General features: G+C 36.5%; 1 long non-coding RNA gene across 1 annotated transcript in view; it reads left to right on the plus strand.

Moving 5' to 3' along the window:
* Positions 1-1048, plus strand: part of LOC113459580 (uncharacterized) — a 43026-nt gene extending 41978 nt beyond the window's left edge. Inside the window, exon 4 of the long non-coding RNA XR_003380957.2 lies at positions 594-1048. This is a non-coding gene — a long non-coding RNA (uncharacterized LOC113459580). The remainder of the gene's footprint in view (positions 1-593) is intronic.
* Positions 1049-8299: the final 7251 nt, after the last annotated feature.

The following is an 8299-nucleotide window of genomic DNA, read 5'->3' on the forward strand; positions in this document are numbered from 1 at the left end:
AATGGTTTGTTATTCAAATAAAAAAATGTAACAATACACTATAACTGTCAGTTCAGTAGCTTCCCAGCCCATTTCTAAATTAACTGGTTTAACAAAATTAATTTTCTTCCTGGAGAGAATGGACAGAAAAACAAAACAAAACAAAAAAAAAAAAAAACCCCAAACCAAATAAACAAATAAAAGCCACAAGAATCCCTCAGTGCTCTTTAGAGTTATGAGGCCGATTTGCAGAAGCATTGAATGCATCTGCACACTGAAAGGGATGGAAAATAAAAACTCAGGGTATCACACCAGAACTTGTTGACTCAAATCAGAATTCTGATACTGAATCAAAATGAATAGTTAAGTGTTTGATGGATTTAAACTAGCATGTAATTACCTGCACCAAAATGCATCATTTGATATTAAATCCTTTGAAGAGCTTTCTCTATTTTTATTAATATAACCTGAAAAGATTCCAGCTCTGCAATGCTGGTGTTGTCAACAACCTCCTTCCAAATCCTGATAAAATTATTTTTCATAGCAATCAAAAGATTATCCTGAAAATAGCATTTAATTAAATAGCATTAATTTTATTTTTTTTTCTCTTTCAGTGTCCATTCTGTAATTGCCTTGTTCCCTCAGTAGTTGTGGAGGAATTTCAGCCCAAGAAGCTCTGGTGAGGCTTCAGAGGTTCTTGGAAAAGTGTTGATATTCCCATACATCACTGAGTACTCATTGCCAGTGCATTCCCATTTCTCATCATTCTAAGAATTTCTGAAAGTCTAGGAAATAATCTGTATGTCATTGCAGTTTATTTGGATATTTATCATCGTAAAGTTTAGGAGATTAATTATTTGTGCAATAAAATTAATCTTTGGAAATAGGTTCTATTGCACATGCTATTTTTTCTTCATCAGAGGAATTAACCTCTACTACCAAAATTCACCATAAACTGTAAAAATTAAAGAGAACACTAAAACCATAATCCTTAAAAAGACACAAATCAATTTAAAATTAACAATAAGCTTTCTAGTTAGGCTGTTTATTGCCATTGATATTAAAAGTTTATGGGATAATAAAAATATCAGTTATTTCTGCACATCTGGTCATCAAATTGCACATTTGCCCTTTAGTTAGAAGAATGAAGTTCAAAGCAAACATCCATTTTGAGTGACCAAACCATCTAAATTTTAAAAATATTTTAAGTTAATGACACAGAAAACAATGTATTTCAAACAAGTCTATAAAACTTAATTATATTAATATAATCTCAATGTAAGTGGGTTATGATCTACTATTAGATTAAAAAATGTTATCTTCAATTAGAGATTTCCACTAGCAGATTTTATAACAAGTCTTTCACAGAAATACTCTTGATTCAGAGTAATTCATCTTCTTGAGTCACAAGTAGCAAGTATCTGAAAAGTGATATAAAATCATTGTTAGTAAAATTTGCAAATGACAAAAAATACCCAAATAAAGTAGCAATTAGTAATTGTGCTGGGTCAGCCTTGCAGCCCAGCTTGGGTGAGCAAGCATGCTTAATGTACTAGAACAAATTATGACTAACTCATATGTATATTTCATAGCAATTTGCTAAATTCAACTGTCTTTGGGCACATGCTGTCTCCTGTAAAATTTTTCCTTGATCTTAGGTGGTGTTGTTTTAGCTGTCTTGTGATTTTATTTGAGTCTGGGAATTTAAAAGCCTCAAAAAATTTAAAAGAAGTAAGGCTGGTTTTCCCATCAAAATGCAAAAGGTGGGAGTTTCACAAGGTTAAAACATGAAGCCAAAATCAGAACTGTTTTCCTAAGCTATGAGATTCTGAAACCTGTGATGTGACTCACACCATATCAACTTCCTTTTCAAACTAGATGAGTTTTCAGTCATCTTGTATTTATTATATGCTTTCTGTAACTGTAATATTTAACCTCTAACCTTGCTCTTGTTAAAACGTTGTGTTATTGCAGAATTGCACTTTGTGATGACTCAGCCTCACAAGATGATTTTCTGTTGAATGATGACAGTGATGCTGACTCTTTATTCTTTGCTGAATGACATATTTAATGATAAATAGTTGATAACTGAGATCCAAATTCTTTTATGTGACTGAAATAAGTGATAACCAGCTCAGACTAAGTAATTCCTCTGTGACCTAAGGCAAGACACTTCAGCTCTCTGTAGCTAACATCCTTATCTATAAAATGTGAATGGCATCACTTCATTTATTACCTCAAAAGAAGGCAACAACAGAGCTTTTGGCCTCCAGCACTGTGATAATGCTCTACTGACAGGTGTTACTGTTCATGGCCAAAGAAATTAATGAGTACTACATGGGGCTCAGCAATTACTCTGCACGAGTCCAAGGCTGTGGTGTTTTACACCTAGACACAAGCATTTCAAGCTTTGAGTACTAACATAGAGGTTTGCGAAGTTTTGGTTAATTTAGTCACTTTGATTGCTTTAAGACAAGCACAGAGTTGTTTTTCTGTTCAGTACTGAACCTGCCATGTGAAGAGTTCAGTTTCCAAATGTACTGCATTCGATTCCTTGGTGAAGGGAGCAAAGATCTGAGTCACTGGACTCTCTGGAGAGGTGTCTGTGAAGTGTAACACGCCTTCAGGGAAACTGCAAAATCCACACGTCCCTTTTCACCACACTGAGAAATTCCACACCAGTAGTACCATGACTGGGCTGCAGCCCTCAATATGGAATGCTTGCTTTCTGTGAACTTGAGGAATATTTTTCACTTAACAGTGGTTTTTTTATGGTTTAACATCAGCATTTTAGTTATCAATATTTAAAGCTTACAGAAAATTGAGTGTTGATGAATGCACAATAGGCACAAATATCTTCCATGATTGTAAGTGGGGACAATGAAAAAGGCCACAGTGTCCAGGGGTTTTTAAATTTTTTATTGTGATTTCCAGTCTTGATTATTAAAACTATAAACCATTTCTAACTGCCTGGATCCAAGGAGTTGGATTCATTTTTCTTTATTCTCTAAACTGCTCAGTAATGTAGTTCATTCTTTTTCTCATGGTTTATGAGTTGAACATTGACTTATTTTTAATACCATCACTTACTGTGGTATTAGACTCCCTCTAACCCACAGCTCATCCACATCTTGTCTCACAGACTCACAGGAAAGTTCCTCCTCTCCCAGGCACACTTCATCTTGCATACAGGTAACACCTTCCTGCTAAGCCATTAATAAACATCATGTGGTTGTGCTTGCACCTGTTTGAAGATCACAAAACAACAAATACACCTAAAACATACAAACTGATTTAACTCATAATTTCTTCTGAGAAGAACTGTCATTGTTGAGAACAGGACACATCTCCATGGCACTCCTAAAGCTCATCATACCTCCCTCCACGTTGTGCTTTCCATGTAGAGACATCCAAAGCCTTCTCAGCATAGTTATAAAATAACCATGGCTCAGCTCTTACACCACTCTTTAAAGAAAATCTGGTACAAACTATTGAGATCTTTCCTTCTGATCCCTGCACATTGGCTCCAGGGCAAATGAAGCCAGGCCCATGCAGGCTCCAACATTATCTCTCTGGTCTGACACCTGATCTGGGTAATCAGAAGCCTGAGACTCACCAAAGCAAAGAGACCACCCTGGGAAAATGATGTGTTTATCTGAATTTGTATTCTGAGCTTGCATGTGCTATCAAATAAAAAAGAACTCTTTGCTGCAGGACTCTAACTGGCACACTTACATTGTGGCAGCATTTAAACTTTAGTTCTCTTTGTTTTTATTTTTAAATTTGGCTTCCTTTGGAGGATTTGATTTACATGAAACCCAGAAAAAGACAAGGTTGACATTGTATTGCTCTGTTATTGCCATATAATGCCATCCATCATAGATTAAGAGGTGATGGTATGATGTTTCTCTGTTTGGGTACAATGATATTCAATATGCTTTTTGGAGAGTTCTGTGGTCAAAGTCAGGGAAACCAGAGCTTTTCTTCTGACTTTTCTCATGTCCTCTGTGGAATTTTGATAGGGTGGGAAAATTTCCTTTCTAAGTCTGTAAGCTCTTCTTAAGACAGATAAAGGGATGTGGAATTTCTGGTATCAGGTTGCCAGTATCTTGAAGAACAAGAAATCACTTAAAAGGTGACACAGTTTGAGTCCTTTATTTAAATTCTGATGTTCTGTAAGTAAATTTTGAGTGCCCTGAAACCAGTGAAGTGGAACTTAAGAAAAGTGACTGAAGAAAAGTCTTAGGGATGACATTACTGTTCTGTAAGGAGATGACTTCATTCCAACTACTTTCTCACCCCCTGCAATGAGTGTGGAGGTGCTGCTGCCCACAAAGAGGGCACCTGAGGTGCCAGCCTGAGGTTGGCATCTTACAGGAGATATTATATCCTGCTCTGGCTGCCTTTTTCCCTCTGTACTTTATAAATGGATCACAGCTTGCAGGCAGAAAATGGCCTTCAGACTGTAAGATGGCTGCAGTTAATAGATTTAGCCTGCTTTTTGTGAAAGAAAACATAGTGCAGAATTCAGTAAAAAGGTAGGAAAATGGCTTTGCTTCTTGTGCTCTCCTTTTTAAAAATTACAGGGCAATGATGCCCTGAGCATCGTACTAAAGAGCTTGGGACATAGACTGGAAGATTTATTTGAGATTTTTATGTCTGGGCTTGTTCTGCATCTGTCTGATCCATCTGCCTTGGTCTGGTCTTGCCCATGAGTGATCTGGATCACAGAACCAGAAAAATATCTCTTCCCTTAGGCTGAGTCAGGAGATTCTTTATTGTGTAACAAATTTCCCTTCCCTCCCTGTCCCCTCAGTATCTGAGCCAGTAGTTTGAGAAGAAAAACTACCACAATGTCTGCTGTTAAATAGCTGGCTTGTGTACTGGAATCTCACCTTTCAGCATGATCTTTATATGTGTTAAATGATTGAAAACCTTTAACAGAAAAGTCTGTGGTGTGCATATCTCAAGGCATGGTACACAAGCCCATCACCATTTCTTTCCATTAGCTAATGGAATTGCAAGGGGGACAATAAACCCCATTGAAAACAGAAATCTGTCCCATTTTCTGAGGCAAAATGAGAAGGAGCTACTGAAAGATAGCATGACAAAAATGTAAGAGTTGCATACATTTACAAATCAGCAGTGTCACAGTTAACCAGCACTAAAAGCTGTTCATCTTAATAATGATCATCTTAATGATGTCTTGAAAACATGCAGCAATTACTCAGGATAGTCTTGAGATGCACTTCTTTCCCAAGATCAGGTTTATGATCAGAGTTTACCTCACAGAGCTACATTTTTTCATTAAAAATGATTATTCGAGCATGGCTTTAATTTTTAATATTTTTTTTAGGAAAAATTAAAACAGAAGTTAAACCTTCTTGCCTCTGTGGACTTCAGAAGTTACTTTTTGTGTCAGTCTTGCATAAGCTAAAGTGCTGGAAAGGAATTTGAAATGGTGGGTTTTGCACGGTTCAGAGTTTTCCAAGTATTAATATTTATTTAAAGGAAATTCAGTACCTAGCTGGAATACCAAATCTGTTTAACAATGCAAACCTGTGGCTTTACACCCTGTTCTCTGGAGTAAAGGAAGGCTTCCTACCAAATGAAGCAGAAGCTGATTTTCTTTTCAAACTCTGGAGTACAGGCAAGCAGCATTTAATTTATATTTCTTACCATTATTTTAAAAGTTATTGTTAAAACATATCTTCATGCTGCTGAATAACACTGGGTATGTCTTTACTTTGGGGGTACACAGAGGTCATTAAAATCTGTCTTTTTTTCCTCTCCCACACTCCCATCCTCTCCCAGTGCACCCACATTTTGCATACACGTACCTGTGTTATTTTACTGCTTGTAACGATTAACCACACTGGCAGCTCTTTGTAGGCTCTGGAACAGCAGAACAGGAGGGAGAGGAGCTGCACAAACCCTCCCACATCCCTTCTCTGTGGATGTTCCCCATGAGTCCAGGGCAGTGCTGACCTCCACTCCACTCATCATGGAGAAAACCCAGTGAGCTCTGCAAGCAGGGACCCCAGTTCCTCTGCGTGTGTTCAATTGTGGGTGTTCACTGCTGTGGAAAAAAGGTGGATTCACAAAACATTGGTGAGTTTGTCGTTCAAATCAGCACAAAAAGAGATGAAAGCATTTATCTGACATAGTGGATGGATGTCACACAGAAAATAGCTGTGAGGGGCTGGCTGAGGCTCAGGATGAAAGAATGGTGTTTCAAGCCTCTTACAGGAGAGTTGGGATTTTCTACCTGAAGGGGTTCACAGCAAACCTCCTGAGCAATGCAGGGGACACGGAGCTTGTATGAGCAAGCAGAAATGGCTTGATGAGGTTCTTATCACTATTAAACAAAGAGACTGTGTCCATTATGTTACAAACAAGCGATTTCTGTATGTACGGTGGGTTTTAGTGGTATTCTGGCAGGTTTTTCTATATATATGGTGGATTTTAGTGGTATTCTGGCAGGTTTTTTCAGTTGGATTTCTTGCTTTCTGTGGATGCTGAAGATATTTTTTATGGTGGTTTTTATCTTACCTTTGCTAATGTATCCAATGCTTTGGCCAGAATATTCCATCAAAAACTTTAAATACACAGATCCCTTTTTCTTTTGCAGGATATACAGGGAGAAAGCCCATAGTGGGTAGAATTTAAAAACTATTTATGTGCTACTAAATAAAAATAATTCAGTATCTAAATACAGCACCAATCTGGTAAGCATAAGAGACATAAAGAAGCAATAAAATTTTAATTAAACCAGTTGTGTTATTGTTATACTTCAACCTCAAATGGAGCAGGGAAGGAGTTATATCAGAACTACTAAACCATGTACTAGGAGATTTTCAGACCTTTATAATTTAAAGCAAGAAAATAAATAAGATCAAAAATAGTTTCATGTTGAACTAAGTCAGTGGTTAAAACAAAAAATTGCCTAAATTAGATTCTCTTGTTGTGTCTTAGCAAAGAGACATGAATAAGAAATTACTTTGCACCACTGATGTGCTCAGCTCTGTACATATGGGAGGCACCTGTAGCTGTCAGAAGAATGCTCTGAGTGGAAATGCAGGAATATGGAAGATGATTCAACTGGATTTTTGCTTCCACAATCTCTTCCTCTGCTGGGTTTAATTTGAGCACTGCTGAATTGTAGGCCCAGAGCATATCAGAGAGAGATATTTCTGATCATTCACAACACCAAGTCTATAAAATATTCATAAAACCTCTGCAATCTGAATTAGCCTTTCAAGTAATAAAAAAATACATCAAAGAAATACATTGAATGAGGGGGTCTGTCTACTGCATGTGATATGAAGCATGAGAATTTCTTTTAAATATTTGATTCATGAAAAGTAAATGAGGCATGTTCTGATGCAACAATTATGGGATTTCATACTGTATGAAAGAGTAACAAGAAAGATACTGTGTTATTGTTAATGGCTCTATTTCCTACCATCTAAACTAATGAGCACCTTTGATCTTCTCTGAATTCTTCATGCCTCATTGTTTCCATCATTGTCAAAAGCCCACTCCTTTACTTTTCTTGGGAAATAATCTACATAATGCAAAGTGACTGTTTATGGAGCACAGTGAGTTTTCCACTCAAGGAAGAAAGGGCATCATCTGATAAAAGGAGACACATCCTTGAGACAGCTACAAAATTAGATAATTTTTGCAGAGAGCAGATTTTTTTCCTGCCAGTCAGAATTTAAAGAAAGGAATCATTCTGCATTTGGCAGATAATTTTGCTTCTCCAAGGGTAAACAACACTGAGTGAAAGTAGTTGCAATTTTGTTTTTTCTCAGATAATTTTATTAGTTTGAAATTTTTTAAGTGCCTGGTTAATGAAAAAGCTAAAACAAAACAGCTATAACAATTATTGTTCCAGAGATCTAGACAATATTCATGTTATGTTTTTATAAATTAATTTTTAATTTCAGATTTCTGCATCACTAATTTTTGCTTTTTGGTCCCCAGCCAACAGGTATAAATGCAGGAAGACACCTGCCACCTTCCATATTGCTGGTGTACAACTCTGAATAAATTTCTTTGAAGCATTGATGTTGGATATTAAAATATAAGGCTCTAATCCTAAAGAGTCTCCTAAATTTGAAAATCCTGCTTAATTTTAATAGTGTAGATGGATTGTGTAGATGGATTTTACAGGATTTTTAGACATATTTTCATCAGCAACGAGAGGATGATTTTAGAGAGTTTCAGCTACAAATGTGCATGTGTGTAGTCCAGAATGACAATATTTGAATATTTCTCATATAAACCAAAACCGTGATTTCAAAAGTAAATCTTT

Source organism: Zonotrichia albicollis, chromosome 9, assembly GCF_047830755.1.
Source record: "Zonotrichia albicollis isolate bZonAlb1 chromosome 9, bZonAlb1.hap1, whole genome shotgun sequence".
Taxonomy (NCBI): Eukaryota; Metazoa; Chordata; class Aves; order Passeriformes; family Passerellidae; genus Zonotrichia; species Zonotrichia albicollis.